Consider the following 27712-nt stretch of genomic DNA (forward strand, 5'->3'; position numbering starts at 1 on the left):
GGATCTCTAGGAATGGGATCGTCCCCGAGGCTCGTATCCAACCCTATTATGTCTAAGACATGCCAAAGAAGGAAGAGTAGAGCCTTACATACCTTTTCCGCTTCCTACGCTTCTCCAAATTCACGTTCCAAATTCGCCAAAATCTACATTTGGTCACATTTACCAAACATTAATTAGAGCATTTAGAATTGAATCTTAAAGTAACACTTGTCTACCGAAATTTCGGCAGCATTTCCCCTGTAAATACAACGTCCCCCAAGAATCTATCTTGGCCAATTTTACTCAACAACAATCCGGGAATTCAACCCGGCCAAACTATCCACAACAATATCAACAATCATACTAACAACTTTAACGATTTATCCAAAATACATTCTAACGACTCAATCTATATACTACTTCCTTCAAGACTTTCCAACTCCAATAAGAACAATAACAACCTAATAATTTATACACCAACAACATCATACTAGCCACATTATCTCCCATACGTGCAAGAACATCATATTCAATTTACATAAACTTCTAAAACAAGTCTCCAACTACTACAATTTCACTAAGATCATTAAACTTTTTACTAGCAATATAGAATCCACACAACAACAATCAATTCACTAAATAAAATTGACTCATTTTCTTCCACACCACACCACAACTACACGGCCACACCACCATGCACATACACAGCCACACACACACACACACTACCTCACGGCCACCACCCCAATTCCATATTCTTCATGAACTTCACTCCTTTTATACACTACAACATGGACAAACATCCATAACATATAAAAAGGGAATGAATTCTTACCTTGTTCCTTGATTTTTTTCACTTGGCTAGAATTTTGCAACTTGTGTGAATATGTGTTTTTCTTGCCCCAAAGGCCACTCCAACTTGCTAAGGACCCTTTAATTAGTAGAAAATGATTTTTAAAGAAATTTTTTCCCAAGTTTCTTGTGGAACTTCCTCTCGGCCGAATGGCCTTGGAAGTTTTGCTCCTTCTCCTCTTTTTTTTGTTCTTGAATTTTCTAGAGAATTATGTGAATATAAAGATGACTTAGTCATCTTTTATGCACATGAGAAATTAATCCATGTGGGCTAAAGCCCATCTACTTGGGCTGGCCACTTGGCCCACTTGTACAAGCCCATCATCTTTTGTTTTTGTGTTTTGCACTTCATGAAAATTATTTTTCAAATTCCAAATTTGCCCTTCGCCTTCCTCCATATTTTCACGAGTCATATTGCGAATTTACCTTTTTTCCCCTAGCCTTTCTTAATATTTTCGCTTCTAAATTCTTCACAAACAACTCATATGCCAAACAAAATAAAAATAAGACCTTACTTGTTATCTTCCCGCAATTATCTTGAATTATCCGATTACACAAAAATGCGGGATATAACAATAATATATTTTTGAAAAGTTATTTTAATTCCCTACAACTTATATGTTTTGCGTTTTTCCAAATGTCAAACGAAAATACCCACAAACTGGACATAACTGAAAACTGTCTCAAACTTGACGAATTTAAAGATTTCTAAGGAACTTCCTTATGTCGTTTGACCCCGAAAGGATTATTTAATACCATTATCCATCCCAAGGGATCCAAAAGGTTAAAATGACATCTAAACCCCAATTATTTCACATTGACACCTAACTCGGATTTACTGGATGTTACAATAATACTCAAATCCAAGTCACAGAATATCCCATAACTAAATCGCAGCCTAAGATGAAGCTTCTAAACCACAAGTCTGTCCAGTCAATAGTCCAATTTCCACCCTAGGTAGAGTCACCAATCAACGACTTCACTCAGTCAAAGATCATATCTATACCGCAATAGCCGCTTCAACAAACCATACCAAAATCAGAACCAAATGAGCCATATAATAATGAATAATAAAATGTAATGAAGTGCAATGCAAAATATAATGATGTGCAATGCAATGCACTGGCTAAATACTCCAAACCTGTACACACATGTTAAATGATAGTGTTTTCCCCAAATAGTCATGACCTGCAGGGGACCTATGATGTCCATGTACCACTCGTTTCGGAACGAACCTCGGACCACGAGCTCACAACTAGGACATATCGTCACCCCCTGTCAAATGTGCCTTAATAGATGTATATGTTCCATCTCAAAATCTCATCAACAATGCCTCATAATCGAATCACAATGAATAACTTAAGAACACTTATCAAAGCCAGAACAATGAAGTACAGTCATAGTAACACAAGTCATAACAAGACTCCCAATAACTCTGCTCAACCATAGCCTACTTACACAGCTATCTCAATCAATCAGTGAAAGGTATATATGAACACCATCTATGAACACCTTCCTTTCAACAATTCCAAATCATTTCCCCAATGTATGATGTATGAATGCAGAAATGGGTGTAAATATGGTATATCAATCCACTAAAATAACGATGAAGGTACAAGAAGTCCTAATGCCATAAGTCATATCAAGACTTAGATAAATCGACTCAACTATGGGCATGATAAATGAATGAAATCAAGTGCAAATAAAAGTGCAAGTCACAATGCTATAAGCCCTTCCAGAACTTTAGATACGTCAGGTCAACCATGGAATAAATCATTCAAACTATCTCAATCAACATAAAGAGTCTATGTCCCTCTTTACTTCCAAATATAACAAGTTCACCTCACGACTAAGTCTTGTATCACCAATGTCCTCCATTTTCTCATATATCATAATCAAGACCAAGTCATAATTCAATAACAATATACATATGGAATGAGAATTCATGCCAAGTATAATATCACCATCAACCGTACTTCATATATAATGTTTTCATCTGTATATTATGATAAGTTCATATCACAATTCAAGTCTAAACTCATTATCCTTCTTTTCTCCGATGGTATGTGTCACAATAAAAGAGAATTGGGTACAACAAGTATCACAACACAACCATTCACGTGGTAAGTCTAATCACAATAACAGGGCAGCAAGCCACCATCAACAACAACACAAGCTAATAGAATTCCATCCTAAATCGCCACAGTATGAATACAACTACACCTTCACAATGTGTAAATAACGGCGACAAGACCACATAATCAAATGTCATACTAACCTAGCTAATATCCAACCAAACTCCATGTCCCAAGACTTAACCATTGTTTCTCCTTTCAATTCTACACAACATATACGTTTCGCTAATTAAAGTCTAACTAAAGTAAGTCGTAACGTACCTCGAATGCAGAACAGGAGCCACGAACTTCTCCACATGAGCCTTCTATTTTTGAAGTGCCTCAAAACGGTCAAAATCTAGCAATATGATGCTACGTAAGTGATAAACCTTCTATTCAAACAAGAACAACAATTTGTGGAAGAAAACCCAATAACTTCTACCTTGTTCAGTTGGTTAATTAATCCTTAGGGCCATAATCATCCTAATTCTAGTCTCAGTCATCATATTGAACTAGTTAATGGGTTTTTTAATCGATTTAACCCTCCTTACATAGTTTTTAGCCCAAAGATTCCATTTTTATGAGAACCCTAGGTTTCAATTCAACAATTTCACCATTTAATATCAAATTACCATCCTAGGAAGTGATTATATAAAATCCTAGATGAACACTTATCAATAATATCAATAACCCATTCATTATTCTAGGGTTTTATAAACTTAGGTGTTCTAACCTTTCAATTCTCCATTAACAAGTTTTTAATGATGCTAGAAGTTATCATGATTGAAGAACGAATAAAATTAATGGTGCAAAGTTACCTTGATGAAGGAGTAGTGACCTAGCCTTAGAAAATTGGCCTCAAAGGTTCTCGGGAACTGTTCTTGGAGCTATGTGGGGATTGGGGTCGAAATAAGGTGTATTAACAGGGTTTCTGAATTAATGAGGACCGCTGCAGTGGTCCCTGCTATAGTGGTCCCCGCTTCGCTATAGTGAGAACCATGATGTACCGTGGATTTGTGCCACATTCGATGCCTTTTTACTATAAATTTTGGTTGTTTTCAAGTAAGTCTGGGTCATTTTAATGTGTTTTTGTTGTCTTTTAGGAATACGATGGCCCAAAAGCAAAAATAAAGAAAAAGGGAAAAAATGCCCAGAAATGATGATTCGACGGTCCGTCGATCAATTGACAGACCGTCCTTTGAAGAATTGATAAATTCAATTTTCCAGTGATGGCCTTAGCTGAAGAGGACAAAAGACGAAGGAGTCGGCGAACCGTCGAACTGATCGACGCTTTATCGTTTCTATCGTCGAACAAATTTGACTACCAGAAGAGAGAAAGATGGAAGACTCGATGGAGTGTCGAACTGGTCGACGGCACCGTCGAATGGACCATATAACTGAAGAAACAAAAAACGGAGGCATCGACGAACCATCAAACTGATCGACGGTCTGTCGATCTTGCTACCAGGGGCAGTTTTGCCAATTGCTGATGTGCGTTATTGGAGCCTATTTAAAGAACATTTTAGGTTTTTTATCAGCAGCTAGACATTTTCCATGTTTGTGTATTAGTTCCATTGGTGGGAGAGCATTGAATACACCACTTTTGGCGCTTAGTGAAGACAAAAAGATTTCATTTCCACCATCTTTATTACACTTTGTAAGCTTTATGTCTCTATTATTGCTTACTACTTTTGTAACCATTATGTGTGAGTAGTTTCTTTAATCAAAGTTGTGGACCCAAATGATGGGTGTTATGTAATAGGTGTCTAACATTGCATACATATATAATGGGTTGTGATGTGTTTTATTACTTATCATATTCATTATTAGTTAGTGGTTCCAAACGCTTACTTATGCACAAACCCTAGTTTTATTTGGAAAGATGAACTAGGGTTTGAGTTGAAATAATATAACAAGGACTCGGGGAGCTAACCCTTATTTAATCAAGTCACTTTGTGATAAGATGAGTTCTACTTTGCATATTTAATCGGCTGTACTTGCAACTTTTCTATATTTGGGAAAACCATGAAAAGAAATACTTTCTAACTATTGAAAAATATTAGGAAGTGCATTAGAGATTAAGTGCATACAAAACCACCACCCATTAGAAATATATCATATTGATACTCATAGCATAACATCTAATCACAGCGGGGACACAACTTTGATTCTTTTAATCCAAACAAATTTCAAATACTTCAAAATAGGGAATACAAACCCAAACCCTCTTTCTACACTAGACGGAATAGAACTAAAGTCTTTAGATAATAGTAAAATATATGATTAGTATTTATTTCACGCTTTATTCCCTGTGGGATTCGACCCCAACCTAGTTGGGTTATTATATTTGACACTGACCGCCTTATGCCATAATTTAGGTGTAATTTGAGCATATCAAATTTTGGCGCCATTTCCAGGGAATACGGTTTTGAAATTTACTAACTGTTAAATGCTTTTCTTTAAACATTTTTCCATTCCATCACTATGTTTGTTGTCACTTTTTTACTAGGCAATAGATGGATGGCAGAGCCAACCGAAACAATCGAAGAAATCAAAATCAAGAGGGGATCCAGATAAACACTCCTGCACCTATACCAGTAGCGGGAGAGGATGAGAATGTATTTGTGGATTTTATGAATGATGCGGAGTATGCGGCTGCGGTAGTTCCGCCTCGAGTTGGAAATGCAAACTTCAAAGTGGATAGTCATCTCTACCATTTATTGAAACTTGAGGGATACTTCAAAAATTCTTCGGAGAATTGCCCACTTCGCCACCTCAAGATTTTCCTGCATCTGTGTAGTCAACAAACAAATGGCGCTGTTTATTCTGATGCTCTTCGGTTGAGGCTTTTCAAATGTTCTCTTATCGGAAAAGCTCGTGAATGGTATGAGAAGCTTCCAAGCAACTCAATCCACATATGGGCCGAATTATCCGATAATTTCTTGAAGAAGGGGTTTCCGCCGAGCAAAAATGCAGAACTCGGAGTCAAAATCTTTGAGTTCAAGCAATTACCAAGAGAACAACTGCACAGTGCTTGGGATCAGTTCAAGTACTATCTAATCCAATCTCCGAATCACGGTTTCACGGATAATGTGCTCATGGAGAAGTTTTATAAGGGGTTAGACACTATGAATCAAATTGCGGTTAATACGGCTGCGGGTGGTTGTTTCATGGATTAGACTTTTGCAAATATTAATACTTTGCTGAATCGGCTCACCACTCATCACCAAGCATGGCACTCCAATGATAGTGAATATTTGTCCTATGGTAGTCTTTCTGTTGCCACGGTGAACAAAGAGAATCATGAGCGACATCATGCTTTTGCTCAATTACAAACCACCGTGGATTTGATATCAAAGAGGCTTGTGGAGAAAGAAGCCAAGGGTGTAAATGTTGTTGAAGAAATGCCATCTCATGCCCCCGGAATGTATCAAGTCTCGGAGGAGACCTATCTAGAAGGGCAACAACAACGTGAGGATGCTAATTATATCGATAACTCTCAAGAGGATTATAAAAATCAACGGATACCCTAACAACAAAGCAATCAATATGGCCGAAATGAATATGGTGGTCCAGATAGGAAGGATTACAATGACACTAATTATGTTAATCAGAATTCTAATGCCTATTTTCCACCGAAAGGCCGTTCTTCCAACTCTCAAAATTGGCGAGAGGGTCCTTCCAATGATCAAGGGACCTCTCGAATGGAATCTATGCTTGAGAAGATCTTGGACAACCAAAAAAAGAGTGACAAGAATATGGAAAATTTGACTGAAGTGGTAGGCTCTCACACCGCTTCGATTCAAAAACTTGAGTCACAAATGCAAGATAATTCTCGTGAGCAACATCCTCCAAAAAGAGGAGGATTTTCTAGCGACACAATTTAGAACCCAAGGGGTAGTGGAGGTGACCACAATGCCTCATGCAAAGCTATTTCTACTAGAAGTGGGAAGATCCTTAATGCGATGGATGAGGGGGTGGTTGAACCTATTATTGTCGAGCCGGTTGTTGATGAGGTTATTGAAGAAGAAATTGAGGCACCAATTGAAGTGCCTATTATTATTCAGAAGGAGAAGGTGGCACACCCTGTTGTTGTTGAGGGTGATGAGGTGCCAAGTGTTGAAAAAATTACTTAGGGTAGCACTCAAAAGAGCAAGGTCACGGGGGCAATTATACCCTTGACTCAAATATATAAATCTCCTCCCCCGTTCCCACAAAGATTAATGAAAAGAACAGAGGATGTCAAGTGCCAACGCTTCTATGACCAATTGAAAGGGTTGTCGATGAATATCCCATTTCTTGATGCATTCCAAGAAATTCCGGGATTTGCTAAATACTTGAAGGACTTGTTGACAAAGAAAAGACCAATCAAGCATGATACGGTGGGAGTCACCCACCGTGTGAGCTCTATTATTTCGTCCTCAAAGGTTGAGAAGAAGGGAGATCCCGGGCTTTCACTATTCCATGCACCATCGGTCACCATGATTTTGCTTGTGCCTTGTGTGATAATGGGGCTAGTATTAATTTGATGCCACTAGCCAAATATAAACAATCCGATTTAGGGACACCTAGACCAACGAGCATGCGTCTCCAAATGGCCGATAGAACCATCGAGAGACCGGTAGAGGTTGTTGATGATGTCATTGTTAGAGTGGGGGAATTCTTATTACCGGCGGATTTTTTCATCCTTGATTGTGCAGTTGACAAAGAAGTCCCAATTATCTTGGGAAGGACATTTCATGCCACCGGGAGAGCTTTAATGGACTCAGAAAAGAATGAAATAAAATTTCGGGTAAATGATGAAGAGGTAACCTTCAAAGCTTGCAAGGGGTAAAAATTGCCAAGTGCTTATGAAAGAATTTTGGTCATTGATTTTTTGATGTGGCAGACGAAGCGGTGGAGTATAAATTAGAGGAGGAGCACTTTGACGAAGCACTTTCTGCTATTTTGGTGAATTTTGAGGCGGATGAAATGGAGGGGTATGTTGAAATGGTAAATTCTCTTATTGGCCGGGGTTCATTTTCTTATGAGCCAAAGAAATTATCTCTTGACCTTAACAAAAGAACCACTCCTCCAGCTAAGCCTTCGATTATTGAGCCACCAAAACTTGAGCTCAAGCTACTTCCATCTCATTTGAAGTATGTCTTTCTTGGCCCGGATAATACTCTACCGGTTATTCTCTCATCTTTGTTAAATGAGGAACAAACTCAAAGGGTGCTTGAAATGTTGCGAGCTTATCGAAGATCTATTGGGTGGACTATTGCGAATATTAGGGGGATTCCCTCCGGTATTTGTGAACATAGAATCAAGCTTGAGAAAGATAGTTCACCAAGTGTAGAGCATCAAAGAAGGCTAAACCCTCCTATGAAAGAAGTGGTCAAGAAGGAAATAATCAAATGGTTGAGTGCGGGTGTTGTATACCCAATTGGAAATAGTCCACGGGTGAGTCCGGTACAATGTGTGCCAAAGAAGGGGGCATCACCGTTGTCCCTAATTCCAAGAATGAGTTGATTCCTACAAGGACTGTCACCGGATGGCGAGTGTGTATGGACTATCGAAATCTCAACACCACAACTTGTAAAGTCCACTTCCCTATGTCATTTATTGATCAAATGCTTGATCGGCTAGTCGGAAGATCTTATTATTGCTTTTTGGATGGCTATTCGGGGTACAACCAAATTAACATTGCCTTAGAGGACCAAGAGAAAACCACTTTCACTTGTCCTTATGGCACTTTTGCTTTTAGCGGAATGCTTTTTGGCTTATGCAATGCCCCGATTACATTCCAACGGCGTATGATGTCTATTTTCTCAGATATGGTGGAAAATTTCTTGGAAGTCTTTATGGATTACTTTTCGATTTTTGGTGACTCCTTTGATGAATTCCTTGCCAATCTTGGTAATGTATCGAAGCGGTGTGAAGAAACCAACCTTGTACTTAATTGGGAGAAATGTCATTTCATGGTAAAGGAAGGGATTATCCTTGGCCATAAGATTTCCAAGAAGGATATTGAGGTAGACCAAGCAAAGGTTGATGTTATTGCCAAGCTTCCTCCACCTATCTCCATCAAAGGAGTTCGTAGCTTCTTGGGACATGCCAGCTTCTATCAGCGATTTATCAAAAATTTATCAAAAATCGCCAATCCGATGTGTAAGCTTCTTGAAAAGGAGGCTAAGTTTGTGTTTGATGAAAAGTGCCTTAAGGCATTTAATGAATGGAAGGAAATTCTCACTTCTACTCCATTTATTGTCTCTCCAGATTGGTCATTGCCATTTGAGCTCATGTGTGATGCTAGCGGATTTGCTATTGGTGCGGTGCTTGGGAAAAGGCAGAACAAAATCATGCACCCAATTTATTATGCTAGCAAAATCCTCAATGGTGCTCAAATGAATTATACCGTCACCGAGCAAGAGCTTCTAGCCATTGTTTATGCTTTTGAGAAGTTCTGGGCCTATCTTTTGGGATCCAAAGTGATTGTTCACACAGATCATGTGGCATTAAGATATTTGATGACAAAGAAAGATGCAAAGCCGCGGTTGATTCGTTGGGTTTTATTGTTGCCAGAGTTTGACTTTGAAGTCAATGATCGAAAAGATTGTGAAAACCAAGTTGCGGATCATCTATCTAGGCTTGAGGAAGCCGGGAGACCGAGTGGAGATCTTGAATTAAATGATACTTTTCGCGATGAACGAGTTTTTGCCATATCTTGTGAAGTTGTTCCTTGGTATGCGAATATCGCCAACTTCTCGGTGACGGGTCTTATTCCCGACGATATCAAAGCGTATCAAAAAAAGAAATTTTTTAGAGATAGTCATCAATACTATTGGGATGAGCCCTACTTGTTCAGCACTTGTGCTGACAACATCATTCGGCGGTATGTGGCTGAATCCAAGGCCATAGAAATCTTAAAAGCTTGCCATGACTCTCCCGTGGGGGGTCATCATAGTGGGAACCGCAATACAGCAAAATCTCTTGAATGCGGCTACTATTGGCCCACCCTTTATCATGATGAAAATTTGTTGGTGAAACCTTGCGACCAATGTCAACGCCAAGGGTCAATTGGGAGAAAGCAGGAAATGCCGATGAATTTTGTCATGGAGGTTGAACTCTTTGATGTGTGGGGCATCAACTTTATGGGCTCATTTGTGAGTTCTCGTGGTATGCGGTATATCTTTGTTGCGGTTGACTATGTGTCCAAGCGGGTCGAAGCTGTAGCATTGCCCAACAATGACGGCAAGAGTGTCACAAATTTTCTCAAAAAGAACATATTCACAAGGTTTGGCACTCCTAGGGCAATCATTAGTGATGGTGGCACTCACTTTCGCAACAAGCAATTCACTAATCTCATGGAGAAATATGGAGTGAAGCATAGGGTGGCAACTCCTTACCATCCCCAAACTAGTAGGCAAGTCGAAGTCTCCAATCGATAGATAAAGAGTATCTTAGCTAAGACGGTTAATGCAAATAGAACCGATTGGTCATTCAATCTTGATGATGCTCTTTGGGCTTATAGAACGGCATTCAAGACTCCCATTAGTACTTCTCCTTATCAGTTGGTGTCTGGCAAAGCTTGCCATCTACCGGTTGAACTTGAGCACAAAGCTTTGTGGGCATTAAAAAAATTGAACATGGATTGGGACGAAGTGGCCAAGTTGCGGTTGTTTCAAATGAATGAAATGGATGAGTTTCGGTATCATGCCTATGAGAGTACGGCATTGTATAAGGAAAAGATGAAGCATTATCATGATGTCAAACTTTTGAAGAGAGATTTTCAACCGGGTGATTCAGTGTTGCTATTCAATTCAAGGTTGAAGCTCTTTTCGGGCAAATTGAAATCCAAATGGTCCGGCCTTTTTACTTTGGTGAGTGTTTCACCCAATGGTTCGATGGAATTGAAGTCCGAAGATGGGACTCTTACATTCAAAGTGAATGGCCATCAGGTAAAGCACTACCATTGGATGGTTAATGGGGACAAGATTGTTGATGCCCATCGGTTGAAACATGGCACCGGACTTTGACAGCAAAACTAGTATTACGTCGTACCGCGACGTTAAATTGTGTGCTTCTTAGGAGGCAACCCATGTTCATTTTCACATTATGTTTTCTATTTCGTCGATTTTGTTCTTGTGTGTTTTTGATGTTTATTGTTGTGTCGAGGAACCTAAGTGTTGAATGGAGAAAATACCAAGGAAGCAGATGAAAGATACGCATTCGATGGGCCGTAGAATGCACCATCAAAATGGCCACATGAAAGATTCATTACTGGGAATTATGACCCTTCGACGACAGGTTTGATGCTCCGTCGAACTGATCGACTATTAATTCGACGGGCGTTTTTCTCCCTTGCATATAATAAAATAAAATAAAAAATAAAAAAAATGACGTTGCACTCGACGAAACGTCGAACCATTCAACGTTCCTTCCTTTTTATGCGTCGGGTAGGGTTATCAGTTATATAACCCGACACCTCCCTTTCTCTTCCCACTTCTTCTTTTCAAATTCTCCCTCCTCCTCCACACAGTTACTCCACCTTCCCCTCTCTTAAACACGTCCATTACCATCATTCTCTCTCTTGTTTGCTCTCTAATTTGGTAGTATTGTAACCCTAGCAATGGCCCTTTGTGTGTTCATCACCCCTATTTGCTAAAATCAAGTCTTCTTTCAATTTTAAGGTATGCTAGATCATGTATTGCTTGTTCACATGTTCATACTAGTTGTTTGCTCGTCTTCCATGTATTATTGTTTTTAGTTTATTTTTTCTAGTTTTTTATTTGGATGTGTGGTTCATTGGGTATAACTGATTGCTAAGAATTGAGACTCGTTGGAGCGAGTGCATCGTCTTCCATCGAGTCGGAGGGCATTTCGACAAACATACCTAATTCATGAGATTGTTGTTGTTTTGCCCACCACCTGTTTGATAAAATGCCCAAGTGTGGAATGATATGTTGCTTGAAACTTTGGCTTGGAAGGCATTACGACCAAAGAGTTGTTTTTCCCGCCAATTGTTTTCCATAATCTAACCCGAGCCAACGTTGGGTGAAGTCTGAGTAACAAAATTACGAAAGGGTTTGCACCATGACCCAAGGATCGTGTTGAGTAGGCCGGTGATGTATGAGAAAAGACTAGAAGTGCATTCGACGCTGAGTTCGACGGTCCGTCGATTCACTCGACAAACCATCCTTCTTAACGTCGACTGATTCCTCACAAAGGGTTGAGGCAAAACCAACTCGACGGTGGAATCGACGATCCGTCGAATCAATCGACGGAGCATCCTTTCCACTGGCAATAATTTGCAAATTGTAGTGACAAAAGAGAGATCGACGGTGAGATCGATGGCCCATGGATCGGTTCGACGGACCGTCTTTCTAATCGTCGATCTTTCAATGTTTCGTCGATCAATTCGATGGATCGACTAGAAACTTTAAAATTATCACATGTTTTGCATCTTTTTATGGTTTTGCTATATTTTTATGGTTGTCTCAATGATGAAGGGTGTTCTTTTTGCAGATATGCCTCCAAAGAATCCAGTCAAGCGGGGTGGTGGTCCTAAAAAGGCCGAGGTCGGGGACAATCCACCCTTACTCTTAGAGATGAACCCTCCCACTCTGAACGTCAAGAGGTGGTACCAACGATTATAAAGAAAGCACAAAACACCACTCCTCGTGCAACATCACCTGCCTCAAACTCCTCCCAATCTGAAGAAGGGGAGTCATCCTCCACACCTGCCAGTGCTAGCGAGGCAGCAATAGAGCAACAAGCCGCCCCTAAAATGAATTCAGATGAGAAACACTAGAGGATGCGCCTGCAGAAAAGGGAGATAGCTTCAATCTGATATCCTTATGATAGGTGTAGAAAGTACTACATAAAGGGGGCGACTACAGTCACCAGGGGTAATCCGAGGAGGAATATTCAAAAAGAGGAGCAAATCAGTATTAGCGGATTAGAGAGTTACCCTCGAATGACTGATCTCATCCAGCACTATCATTTAGAGGCATTCACGCAGCCTCCAGGGGACTATTGCCTGACCATGGTTCGGGAATTCTATGCCACCTACAGAGTGCTACTAGAGAAGCAGCACAAGAAAATGACAGACTTCAAAGCCGCCCCGCCGTTAGATACAGTGTATGCTCGAGGTGTGCATATTGATATCTCTGCCCACACAATCAACAATTTTTATTTTGGAGATGATTTCATTGATCCAGCCACAGTGGAATATGATTATAAATTAGAAAGAAGAGCGGAGGGCTCTGTGAGAGAATGGTTTGCAACAATGATGGCTCGGGGTCTGTTATATCCCGCATTTTGTACATTCGGATAATTCAAGATAATTGCGAAAGTTAAGAGCAAGGCTATATTTTTGATCTTGTTTAACACACAAGTTGCATATGAAAATTTTGATGTGGAAATATTAAGAATGGCTAGGGGTAAAAAGGGAAATTCGCAAGATGACTCATAGAAATATGGAGGAAGGCTAAGGGCAAATTTGGAATTTGGAAAATAAATTTTCATGAATTACAAAACAAAAAAAAAGGACTGGGCTTGAACTTATGGGCCAAGTGGCCGGCCAAAAGAAGTGGGCCAAGGCCCACATGGGAACTTAATATTAACACACAAAAGATGACAAATAGAGCCCATGTCTCATTTTTCATCCTTATAATTTTCAAGAAGCTTGGAGAGGAGCAAGAAGCAAGGCCATTCGGCCAAACCAAGCAAAAATTGGAGCCGTCAATTTTGATCCAAAAATATATTTTCTTCTAGTATTCCCACTAATTTGAAGGTCCTCTTTAACGTGGTATAATTGTTAGAGCAAGAATACCTCTCTTTGTTGCAAGTTCATAATCATAGCCAAGTGAGAAGTTAAGGGAAAAAGGTAAGAATTAATCTTCTTTTATATGTTATGGATGGTTGTGTATGTTCTAGTGTGTAGAAATGAGTGAAATTCATGAAAATATGGATGTAGTGTTGTGGCCGTGTGGTTGTTATATGGTATAGAAGAGAATGAATCAATTTTATCTAGTATTTTGGTTGTTGTTGTAATGGAATCTATGATGAAAATGAAAGTTTAATGATTCTAGTTGAAGTTGTAAGCGTTGGAGAGTTGTTTAGAAGTTAATGTGATGTTAAAAGCCATTTCTTGTATTTATGGAAAACAATGTTGTTAGTGTGTGAATTGTTGGTGTAGTTCATGATTGTGAAGGAAGGAAATGTGTTGTTATTGTTCTTGTTCCATTTGGAAGGTTTCGGGTGGAATGGCATATTGGTTGGATTATTTTGAATATTGTACGGATTGTTTGAAGTATTCTTGAATATTGTTTGAATGGTTGCGGATAAGAACTTGAATATGTAAGCAATTATGAATTGAACGTAAATGGAAAGTCGTCAAAGTTTGTAGAAAGAAGTTGCTAACGTTAGTATGCGTTTTGAATTGATTGTGGATATTGTTAGAATAACTGTTGGTATTGTTGTTGATAATTTGGCTAAGTTAAATTCTCGGATTTGTTGTTGATGATTTGGTCGAGTTGGATTCTCGGGGATGGTGGTATTTACAGGGGAAATGCTGCCGAAATTTCTGTAGATAAAGCATTGGTTTAGAATTGGACTCTTAAGTGTTTATGGCTAATGTTTGGTATATACTAATATTGTTGTAGATCTAGCGAAGCCAAAGACTTAAGTTCGGATTAGCTTAGAAAGCGGGCAAGGTATGTAAGGCTTACCCTTTATTTCTTTTGGCATGATCTTTATGAAACGAGCAGATGATGTATATGTATGATTTCAAAGAAATTCCTATTCTTAGAGCCACTAGGATGGCTAATAATCTTGACTTCCATAAGCTATTTCATATGGCTTTGATGCGTATCAGTATCAATGATGTCCGAAGATCTATTCGATACGTTTCCGAATGGCATTCGAGAAATGATTGATATGATTAATGTTTTGATTTCCAAATGATAGCATGTTTGATTATTCCATTGAGTCCTTGATGTATTTTGATACGTACATATGGTTCCAAAATGCTCTATCTGATTTGATCCATAACGGTATGCGAAAGGTACCTAACATGATTGTTGCTTTGATTTTCCAAAAATGGCTTCTGAAACGTTCGTAGAAGGTTCTGTACTTTAGACGCTCATAACTTTCTTATACTAAGTCGGATTGACCCGATACTTGTTTTTGAGCCTTCAGGTGTCGGTAAGTATACTTGTCTATCGAGTCTTGATTTATGTGCATATGGTTTTGCACTACTCTGTTCGTGCAAGTCTCAGTATGTCCTTCACTGAGCCCGGACCAGGATACGTTCTCGTGCGTACTCCACTGCATTGTTCACCGAGTCCCTCTCACTTGCGGGCCGAGACACGTTATATGTATAGGTATATGATGATACGGGCATGGCGGCCAGGATGGCATATGATGACTTTATTCACCGAGACCCGCAATAGAGGGTCGGGACACGTTATGTATATATGGTATATGATGTTGACATGCATGATTCTATCCACAAAGTCCCTAACTAGAGGGCCGGGATATGTTATATGTACATATGTTATATGATGTTGACGTGCATGACCTTATTCATCGAGTCCCTTACTAAAGGGCCGAGACACGTTATATATATATATATATATATATATATGTAACATCATATAACATATGTACATATGTTATATGATGTTGACGTGCATGACCTTATTCACCGGGTCCCTTACTAAAGGGCCGAGACACGTTATATATATATATATATATATATATATATATATATATATATATATATGTGTGTGTGTGTGTGTATATATGTGTATGATTCATGATTTGAAATACACGACTTTATTTCATAAAGAAACGTATTGATGATTTTAGCAGTCATACTGGTTCTGGTGAGTTTCTATTTTAGCTATGATCCCCTGTACTATACTTCATGCCTTACATACTCGGTACATATTCCGTACTAACCCCCTCTCTTCTTCGGGGGCTGGGTTTCATGCCCGCAGGTACAGATGCTCACGTGAGTGACCCGACAGCTTAGACCATCTATTCTGCTGCTTTGGAGTGTTCCCTTGTTCTGGAGCCTACATTTTGGTACAGACTCTTCCGTTGTATATATATATGTATGTATATATATATATATTCAGGGGTACGGCGGGGCCCTGTCCCGTCATATGTTTCCGTTGTTATTCGTAGAGGCCTGTAGACATCTATGTAGGTCATGGGTCATTATGGTTCAGTTATGTCTGTGTGGCTTGCGTCTAAGCGGTTCTATTTGTTATGACAGCCTTAACGGTTAGTATGTATGTATACGTATGTACATGTTTTGGGCGATATGTTTTACGACAGCCTTGGTGGCTTCTGTATGATATGTTTGTTATATGTGACCGCTTAAGACGACATCTGCTCTTCGTGCCTGCGTAAGCCGATGTACGCTAAATATGGATAAGTCATTGATATGCCGATTTGGTAAGTGAGTATGTATGAGTGTCCAACTCGGGCACAAGTCATGGCCCACGGGGTTGGGTCGTGACAAAAGTGGTATCAGAGCGGTTTGTCCTCGGAATGTCTACAGGCCGTGTCTAGTAGAGTCTTGTTTATCAGTGTGTGGTGCACCACATCTATAAACATGAGGCTACAGGACATTTAGGATGTCACCTTTTCTTTCGATCTTAGATCATCCGATAGAGCTGTATTATTAGGGTGGTTCCTTTCTAACGATATGTTATATTTTCAGCGATGCCTCCGAGAAAAGCGATAGCTGCCCAGAAGGGCAAGTCAGCAGCAGCTGGAGAGACTAGCCAGGCCCAGAGAGTTACCAGGGCCCGTGCCGGAGATTATGCCTGAGATTATGCCCCAGTCAGCGGGCTCAGTTACGCCACCATTATCAGAGGAGCCTAGAGCAGCAGCCGCTGCCGCTATGGATCAGGGGGCGGCTCCACCATTAGCTCTAGAGGCTCCAGCGCCAGAGCCTCCAGCTCCTCAGCCAGGAGAAGAGGACAGGGCGATGAGAGATGTCGTATAGTTGCTGACGAGATTAATAGCATGGCAGGCTCGCAGACGCGGGCTAGGGGGTGATGATGTGAATAGATATGACAGCTTGATAGTTCGTGACTTTTTGACTTGTAATCCCCCAGAGTTCTATGGGTCAAAGCCCGAGGAGGATCCCCAGGACTTTATTCGACAGATGCAGCGTACGCTGAGGTTAGTCAGAGCTTCCGAGACTGAGTCTGTCGAGCTGGCTTCATATCGATTGCGTGATGTAGCGGTTAATTGGTATGAGTCCTGGGAGCTGTCTAGGGGTGAGGATGCTCCCCCAGCGGTGTGGGCCGAGTTTACAGAGGCCTTTCTTGGTCACTTCCTGCCTCCCGAGACGCGGCGAGCTAGGGTTGATAGATTTCTACAGTTGAGACAGAGGGGTAGGAGTGTTCGAGAGTACAGCCTAGAGTTTGACTCCCTAGCCAGATATGCGCCCACTATCGTAGCTGATATGACCGACAGGATGCACCGATATGTGATGGGGCTGGATCATTATTTGGTGGATAGCTGTATGGCGGTGGCATCTCAGCCTGGGATGGATATTGCTCGGGTGCAGGCATATGCGCAAGGAATGGAGGATCGCCACAGAGGGCGCCAGCCCGATAGAGATCGTGATAGAGGTCAGCCCCAAGTGGGCTAGATTAGCTGGATATTTTGGGGAGTCTCGAGGCGGCCAGCCTCAGCAGCAGTATAGCAGGCATCCTTCTCAGCCAGCACGGAGTACACCCCCACAGTCTACTGGTAAGAGACTAGATAATACAGGATATTCAGGAGCTGAACAAAGCTCCAGGGCCTCGGGTTCGCAGTCGAGCAGAGGGTTCAGTCAGACGAGGCCATCTATGCCTCAGTGTCCTCGGTACGGCAGGCGCCACCCGGGGGAATGTCGTCTCGCCACCGGTGCCTGTTTTTCTTGTGGCTGTGAGGGCCATGTTATGAGGGAGTGCCCGTTTAGGGGTGGTCCAGGTGGTTCAGCCCAGCCCACCGGGTCAGTTGCTGGTTCATCTTCCCTTTCTGTAGCCATGCGCCCTACGGGGCAGGGTATGCCGACACTAGCAGGCCGCGGTAGAGGTCGTGGCGGAGCTCCCGGTTCTAGCGGTCCTTCGAACCGCATATATGCTTTGGCCAGCCGGCAGGATCAGGAGGCGTCACCAAATGTAATTACAGGTATACCACTTATCTTCTTCCGAAATGTATATGCATTAATAGATATATTTTCCCCCCTGGTTGCTAGTAGAATTGAGATAAAAACCCGAATTGATAGAGCCGTTTGAGGTAGCTATACATACAGACGGAAGGTGAATATTGAGGATTTATAAGGCTAACACGGTAATTGTATAGTCGGAAGAGTAAAAGTCCCTCTCTAGATCGGAGTGAGATACGTTACGAGAACCTTCTGGAAGTTATTAAGACCCTGACTTGCCCTAGATTACGTCATAAAGGTCGTGCGGGGAAGTGAATGCAATTATACTAGTATTAACGCATCGAAATACATTAAAGTTTTGAGGTTATGCGTGCTAGGGCCAGAGCAATTTTGGGATGGGTGACCCCTTGGGAAGTGTACTAAAATTTCCATAAATGTAGATATAGGAGACGAATGTGAAATTAGGGCAACCTAAAGGAAATTAGAGTATGTGGAGTGGTTAGAAACCTTATAGAGGTCGCGTAGGCTGAGACGGACTAGACTGGTGAAAAGGAAGAAAGCGCAATACAGCTCTGGAATCAGAGTAAGTTTGAATAGCGTTTGAAAATGTTTTGTAAGCGAAGTGGTAGTAAATGTATATGTATGCATATGACATCTCATTTATGATTGTATCGATCGATAGGTGAAACCTAGCAACCAGTGTTGCGATGTACCGAAGACATTAACTGAATGAAATTTAAGAGACAAAGCGGAAGATATAGTACAGATATTATAAGGTAAACTCATACTGGTTCCATCACTGGTTAAAATTGGAAAGCCCTACTACAACGATATCCGGAAGTAGAACGAAAGTGAGAATGTCGAGGGTAAGGAGATCTGAAGTGTCGGTAATGTCAAAGGGAAGGAATATGAGTGAGAAAAGCCTCCAAAAGAGCAGACGAGCAAAGCATGAAACTATTTGCGTAGAAATTTGAAGGACAGGTCTGTAAAAGAACTAGAATGTGATAGTATAGGACAAAAGAGGAACAAACCTGAGGGAGATTAACGGTGGAAATAGGACAAGCATATGGGAGTACAGAGGATACTTTAATAAGTTGGTGATAGCAAATCGATTACTTGCCAAGGAAAGGACAAGGATAGTGAGTTGGTTCACTTGATAAGAAAACCTATGACATGGAATGAGAATTCATGCGAAGACCGAGGAGTTCGATTATCGAGAAAACAGAATGAAAGATAAGGAACGGGTATGAAGGAAAGGATAACTTGGCCGAATCCTCTATTGAGGAAGGATATCATTACTAAAAGATAAATGCGTAGCCATATCAATATGGTTGCTTTGAACATAGATAGGCCTTCCTGGAGGGTGACTTAAGAATGGAACCGATTTGCGCGTATAAAAGAATACCTTGCGAACTTCAGAGCCGATGCTACAAACAACAAGAGAAGAAAGTTACTCCCTACGAAAGATTAAGGATACTGATGGCTTGATCGAAGGAAAAAGAGAGTGGTTAGGAAGAAAGTAACTGGAAACGGATACGCACCAAAAGGTTAATGACATTGTTAGACATAAAGGACAGAGGTATGTCAGAATGGAAAAAAGGGCAAGTGTTGGAAATGGAAGCCCTTATAAGTATCCCGATTGAATACGAGAACGTAGTTAGCAAGGAGATAGACAGGACAGACTCTGCAATGAAGGAACTTCAATTATAAGAAGATCGCGGAAAGCGACAGTTACTAAAAGAGCATAGACGTATATAGACCCTCTTAATAAAGGAGGGGGGGGGGGGGGAGAACATACTAGACCTAAAATGAACTATGACAATTCAAGCCCCAGAAAAGGAGACTTATTAGCTCGAGGCCAGAGTTCGGGGTATGTTGGCATATCGTAAAGGTTACGAAAGGACGTAGAAATAAATTAACAACGAGTGTACTATGAGTTAGATATAGGGAAAATGTTGCGGCAAGAACCCAAAGATATTACGAGTTAAGAAATTAACTGAACTCGAATCCCATGTTGTCATAAGTATAATTGGACTGCGAAGAATGAGAGATGGCAAAGCAATATCACGTATATACATTTTGGATACTGATAAACTGGCCTTGGAGAGGAACATAACCATTATGCTCATTAGCGACAAAGTCATGATTGGATAAACACTTAGAATGTAAGATTTAGAGGAAAAGCCCGAAAGGGGTACCGAAGAGATAAACACAAAGAATATGCCATGTATGAACAGGGTAACTGCCTATTAGCAAGGTAACAAGGAGCGAGAAAAGAAAAATATTTAAGGGCCAAAAATCGACGTCGACATTTAGAGTTCCAGGTTGCCGAATGGCTATTCCTGAAGACATCACCTATGGAAGGTATAATAAGACTCGGCAGGAAGGGAAAGCTCAATCCAAGATATAGTGGGCATTATCGAATTGTCCGTAGTATTGGAAAAGTCACCCATGAATCAGAGCTACCACCGAATTAGAAGCGGTACATCCAGTCTTCCACAAAGGAGACCTCCCCGAAGTATTACAATACCCCATGAGGTCAGTCTAACATTCGAGGACGAATGTTTTAAAGGGGGGGAGGAGGTTATATCCCGCATTTTGTACATTCGGATAATTCAAGATAATTGCGGGAAGTTAAGAGCAAGGCTATATTTTTTATCTTGTTTAACACACAAGTTGCTTATGAAAATTTTGATGTGGAAATATTAAGAATGTCTAGGGGTAAAAAGGAAAATTCGCAAGATGACTCATAGAAATATGGAGGAAGGCTAAGGGAAAATTTGGAATTTGGAAAATAAATTTTCATGAACTACAAAACAAAAAAAGGAGTGGGCTTGAACTTATGGGCCAAGTGGCCGGCCAAAAGAAGTGGGCCAAGGCCCACATGGGAACTTAATATTAACACACAAAAGATGACAAATAGAGCCCATTTCTCATTTTTCATCCTTAGAATTTTCAAGAAGCTTGGAGAGGAGCAAGAAGCAAGGCCATTCGGCCAAACTAAACAAAAATTGGAGCCTTCAATTTTGATCCACAAAAATATTTTCTTCTAGTATTCCCACTAATTTGAAGTTCCTCTTTAACGTGGTATAATTGTTAGAGCAAGAAGACCTCGCTTTGTTGCAAGTTCATAATCATAGCCAAGTGAGAAGTTAAGGGAAAAAGGTAAGAATTAATCTTCTTTTATATGTTATGGATGGTTGTGTATGTTGTAGTGTGTAGAAATGAGTGAAATTCATGAAAATATGGATGTAGTGTTGTGGCCGTGTGGTTGTTATGTGGTATAGAAGAGAATGAATCAATTTTATATAGTATTTTGGTTGTTGTTGTAATGGAATCTATGATGAAAATGAAAGTTTAATGATTCTAGTTGAAGTTGTAAGCATTGGAGAGTTGTTTAGAAGTTAATGTGATGTTAAAAGCCATTTCTTGTATTTATGGAAAACAATGTTGTTAGTGTGTGAATTGTCGGAGTAGTTCATGAATGTGAAGGAAGGAAATGTGTTGTTATTGTTCTTGTTCCATTTGGAAGGTTTCGGGTGGAATGGCATATTGGTTGGATTATTTTGAATATTGTACGAATTTTTTGATGTATTCTTGAATATTGTTTGAATGGTTGCGGATTAGAACTTGAATATGTAAGCAATTATGAATTAAACATAAATGGAAATCGACAAAGTTTGTAGAAAGAAGTTGCTAACGTTAGTATGCGTTTTGAATTGATTGTGGATATTGTTAGAATAACTGTTGGTATTGTTGTTGATAATTTGGCTGAGTTAAATTCTCGAATTTGTTGTTCATGATTTGGTCGAGTAGGATTCTCGGGGATGGTGGTATTTACAGGGGAAATGCTGCCGAAATTTTTGTAGATAAAGCATTGGTTTAGAATTGGACTCTTAAGTGTTTATGGCTAATGTTTGGTATATACTAATATTGTTGTAGATCTTGCGAAGCCAAAGACTTAAGTTCGGATTAGCTTAGAAAGCGGGCAAGGTATATAAGGCTTACCCTTTCTTTCTTTTGGCATGATCTTTATGAAACGAGCAGATGACGTATATGTATGATTTCAAAGAAATTCCTATTCTTAGAGCCACTAGGATGGCTAATATTCTTGACTTCCATAAGCTATTTCATATGGCTTTGATGCGTATCTATGATATCCGAAGATCTATTCGATATGTTTCCGAATAGCATTCGAGAAATGATTGATATGATTAATGTTTTGATTTTCAAATGATAGCACGTTTGATTATTCCATTGAGTCCTTGATATATTTTGATACGTACATATGGTTCCAAAATGCTCTATCTGATTTGATCCATAATGGTATCCGAAAGGTACCTAACATGATTGTTGCTTTGATTTTCCAAAAATGGCTTCTGAAACGTTCGTAGAAGGTTCTGTACTTTAGACGCTCATAGCTTTCTTATACTAAGTCGGATTGACCCGAAACTTGTTTCTGAGCCTTCAGGTGTCGGTAAGTATACTTGTCTATCGAGTCTTGATTTATGTGCATATGGTTTCGCACTACTCTGTTCGTGCAAGCCTCAGTATGTCCTTCACTGAGCCCGGGCCAGGATATGATCTCGTGCGTACTCCACTGCATTGTTCACCGAGTCCCTCTCACTTGCGGGCCGGGACACGTTATATGTATATGTATATGATGATACGGGGATGGCGGCCAGGATGGTATATGATGACTTTATTCACCGAGACCCGCAATAGAGGGCCGGGACACGTTATGTATATATGGTATACGATGCTGACATGCATGATTCTATCTACCGAGTCCCTTAATAAAGGGCCGGGACACGTTATATGTATACATGATACATGATGTTTACATGCATGATTCTATCCACCGAGTCCCTCACTAGAGGGCCGGGACACGTTATATGTACATATGGTATATGATGTTGACATGCATGACCTTATTCACCGAGTCCCTTACTAAAGGGCCGGGACATGTTATATATATATATATATATATATATATATATATATATATATATATATATATATATATATATATATATATATATATATATATATGTATATATGTGTGTGATTCATGATTTGAAATACACGACTTTATTTCATAAAGAAACGTATTGATGATTTTAGCAGTCATACTGGTTCTGGTGAGTTTCTATTTTGGCTATGTCCCCTGTACTGTACTTCATGCCTTACATACTCAGTACATATTCCGTACTAACCCCCTCTCTTCTTCGAGGGCTGCGTTTCATGCCCGCAGGTACAGACGCTCACGTGAGTGACCGGACAGCTTAGGCCATCTATTCTGCTGCTTTGGAGTGCTCCCTTGTTCTGGAGCCTACATTTTGGTACAGACTCTTCCGTTGTATATATATATGTATGTATATATATATTCAGGGGTACGGCGGGGCCCTGTCCCGTCATATGTTTCTGTTGTTATTCGTAGAGGCCTGTAGACATGTATGTGGTTCATGGGTCATTATGGTTCAGTTATGTCTGTGTGGCTTGCGTCTAAGCGGTTCTATTTGTTATGACAGCCTTAACGGTTAGTATGTATGTATACGTATGTACATGTTTTGGGCGATATGTTTTACGATAACCTTGGTGGCTTCTGTATGATATGTTTGTTATATGTGACCGCTTAAGACGACATCTGCTCTTCGTGCCTGTGTAAGACGATTTACGCTGAATATGGATAAGTCATTGATATGCCGATTTGGTAAATGAGTATGTATGAGTGTCCAACTCGGGGACTACTCATGGCCCATGGGGTTGGGTCGTGACAGGTTCTGTATACAGGGCACTATGGTTGAGTAACTTGTCTGTAAAGATACATAAGGCTGATATCAGCTTGGAAGCTAAATTCTAGTGGAATTTTGTCATCTATCGCATTCTGCCTACGAGGGAAGATACCATAGTCACACCGGATAGAGCAGTGGTTGTGGCTGCAATGCTATCTAGATACCTGATGAATTTGGGTTGGTTGATCAGTAGAGCTATTCGGGCACGCGTACCGCAAATACTCCCCTTAACCGTATAAGGACTTCATGTCAAATTTATGCTTATGTTTGTCTACTCATAATGCAATGACTCAAAATTTTCGAGATGTAACATCTTAGCCAACTATATCATGTTCTTGTTTTGGGAGTTGCACAAATTACTGAGAAGGCTCTGATAGCCTGAAACTACGTTAGCCACCATAGGATAAGGATCGCTCCGCCCAGTTAGGACGATTCCTTCATGTTATATTGATTGGATCCTTTCATGTCACGTTTTCATCTTATACCCTTGGCAAGGTATGGGAGCTCTGCTGGGCTGGCGAGGTACCAGACTCCACATGCCCATGTGGTGATATCATGTTGTCGGTTTATGCAATGCTCTCCCTACTTATAATGTTTTTACTCATGTTATATCTATATGTATTCATGTTCATGACCAGACTTCAGTTCCAGTTTCAGTTTCAGTTTTCATGGTTTTATTTCCATGTCCCATGTTATTTCATTCAGTTGCTTTACATACCAGTACATTCAATGTGCTGACGCCCCTTTTATTGCCCAGGGACCTGCATTTTACGATGCAGGTACTGATTTACAGGACGGCACATCTTTCTAGTAGGACTTCACACTTATCAGCTTGTTGGTGAGTCTCATCTCTTTCGGGGCTTAGACATTTATTATTTATTATTTTCATGATAAAATATGCATTTAAAGGTATGCTGGTCTCAATGAGTATGTTTTTCATGTTCAGACTTATGTTACAGGTTTCATAAAGTAGACTGGTCAGACATGTCATGTCAGATGTTCAGAGTCGGATAGCCATTTTAGTTCATTTACGATATTTTCGCATTCATGTTTTAAATCAGTATTTTATTAATGTTATGATTCTTATGTTTAATAAAATCTCATCACATTTATGTTATATTTCTGCTACTGTATGCCTCGTCATGATTCAGCAAGCTATGTGGTTCGCTCGGTCACATGCAGTCAGGCACCGAGTGCCATGTTACGCCCAGTACCATTTCCACCTTGGTAGGCGAACCCTTTCCCAAGTCATTCGTTCAACCACAATTAGGTAATTAAGACAATCAAAATATAAGTCTCAAACGTAGATAATAATAAGAATAAGTAAATAAGTGCGCAAATAATACAACAATCCCAAGTAATCTGGTCTAAGGTCGTACAAGAGCCACTACTACAAATACTATAAGTCTGAATAAAAATACAAGTCTGAAAATATAATACTGTCTCAGAATATCAAAATAAGACAAGTACATAAGAAGAGGCATCCGGGCTGCGGATCAGTCCATGTGCTCACCCTGGATGCTCGTTAGCAAAGCCTCGAGAAATCAGCCACGAGGAGAGGAAGTCGACCCTGTCACGTACTCTGCCCTCATAGAAGAATACAGTAAGATAGTATCAATACAAACACTATGTACTGGTAGGTATCATAGGCCAAAAATAGTTAGCTAACATATATAACGAAAGAGACTGAAAGATAATCATGCTTACAATCAAGTATCAATCAACACAGTCCAAGAATAGTCTCACAAGTATCGAAAGATCAACAAACGATTCATAGCCTATGGTGAAGCACCTTAACATAAGTTTGCCAAGTTTCCCACAATTCCTCAAAGTAATCAGAACCACAAGTATAATCCACGAATCCGATCAATAGATGAAAATGAGATGATAATGATGAATGAATATGCAATGCAATGATACACACACGCTCCGGGCGAAATACCTCCATGCCTCGATGGTAATGAACCATGGGGGACCCGCAAAGTCCATGTACCTGCTACGGCGCACAGCCCGATCCCTATATATATATACATAAATGTTACGGAACATGCAACCCGATTCAAAATAGGTTTAATGTTATATCCCGTATTTTTGCACATTCGGAAAATTTGAAATAATTGTGACTTGTAAGAGATAAGGCAACATTTTGATCTTATTTAATATATATGTTGTTTATGAAAAATATTGATGCGGAAATATCGAGGAAGGCTAAGGGAAAAATTGGAATTTTGGAAATTAGTTTCGTGAATTACAAAATATTAACCAAGTAATTGGGCTAGGAAAAAGTCAAAAAATAAAATGGCCCAATGGGTGTAAGTGCCCGGCCATAGAAGGGCAAATGGCCCAAGCCCATGTGATAGATTTAATCCAAGTAATAAATAAAAGGAAGGGGCCACTAGTCTTCAACACACTAGAATATTCAAGACAAAACAAAAGAGAGAGAGTGAGAGCAAGAAGAGTTCGGCCAAGGGAGAGAAAGAGAGGAAATTTTTTAGCCCATCAACCTTTGATCCAAAAATCATAATTTTCTAGTATTCTTGCTAAGTTCAAGACCCTCTTCAACGTGGTATAATTATTTGAGCGAGAAAACTACTTTAGTGGCAAGTGAAAAATTGAAGTAAAGGTAAAACTTCTATCCTCTTTTATGCTATGAAGGGTTTATATATATGTAGTGAGTATAGTTGAATGAAAATCATGGAAATGTTGTGTGTTGTGTGTGGGCCGTGTGGGTGTGTTGTGTGTGTGTGGCCGTGTGGTTCATATTGGTGAAGGAAGATGAATTGTATTTATTTAGTATGTTAATTGTGTTGTTGTGGCCTTTGTGATGTAAATGGAAGACTAATGGTTCAAGTTGGCATGGAAATTGGTTGTAGGTTGTTGTAGGAAATCGTGTGATTTTAATATGGTTTTTATGTAATTATGGAAGTGGAGTTGCTAAAGTGTGAATTGTTGTTGTTGTTGTTGATGAATTTGAAAGAAGAAAATGCGTCGTCGTAGTTTCGTTGCATTTGTAGAAGTTTCGGGTGGAATATGGTGTTAGTGGGATTGTTTGTATATTGCACAAATTGTTTAAAGCATTCTTGAAATGTGTTTGAATGATCTTGGATTAGTAATGAATATGTGAGCGTTGATATTGGCTTGAAAATACGTAGTTGAATTGAATGTGATAAGCTACGTAGAGATAGAAGGTTACTAATATTAGAATGCGCTTTAAATTGATTCTTGATGTTGTTGGTATGGTTGTTGGTATTGTTGGTATGGTTGTTGATGAATTTGGCCGAGTTAAATTCACGGGGATGTTGAATTTATAGGGGAGATGCTGCCGAAATTTCTGTAGACAAGTACTAGTTAGAATTGAATTTCTAAGTACTTGTAGCTAATGTTTGGTAATTGATAACGTTATTGTAGATATTGGAGAGCCCGAGACTTGAGTCGGGATTTGGTTAGTGAGCGATCGAGGTATGTAAAGCCTACCTTTCCTTCTTTTGGCATGATCCTTTTGAAATGAACAAAAATGTATATGTATGCTTATAAAGAAAATCCTACTCTTAGAGCCACTAGGATGGCTAACATCTTTGACTTCCATTAGCTATTTCATATGGCTTGATACATATTTGTGATATTCGAAGACTCTAGTGGTCATGTTTTTCCGAATGTTGTTCGAAAGAAAAATCGAGAGGACTAAATCTTTGATGAATATTTTGGTACGTAAATATGGTCCAAAAGTCTCCATTTGGTTTGATCCATAATGTTATTCGAAAGATTCCTAATATGAATATTCGATCCATAATGATGTTCGAAAGTTTTCTAAT

The sequence above is a fragment of the Lycium barbarum genome, chromosome 1 (assembly GCF_019175385.1).
Source record: "Lycium barbarum isolate Lr01 chromosome 1, ASM1917538v2, whole genome shotgun sequence".
Classification (NCBI taxonomy): domain Eukaryota; kingdom Viridiplantae; phylum Streptophyta; class Magnoliopsida; order Solanales; family Solanaceae; genus Lycium; species Lycium barbarum.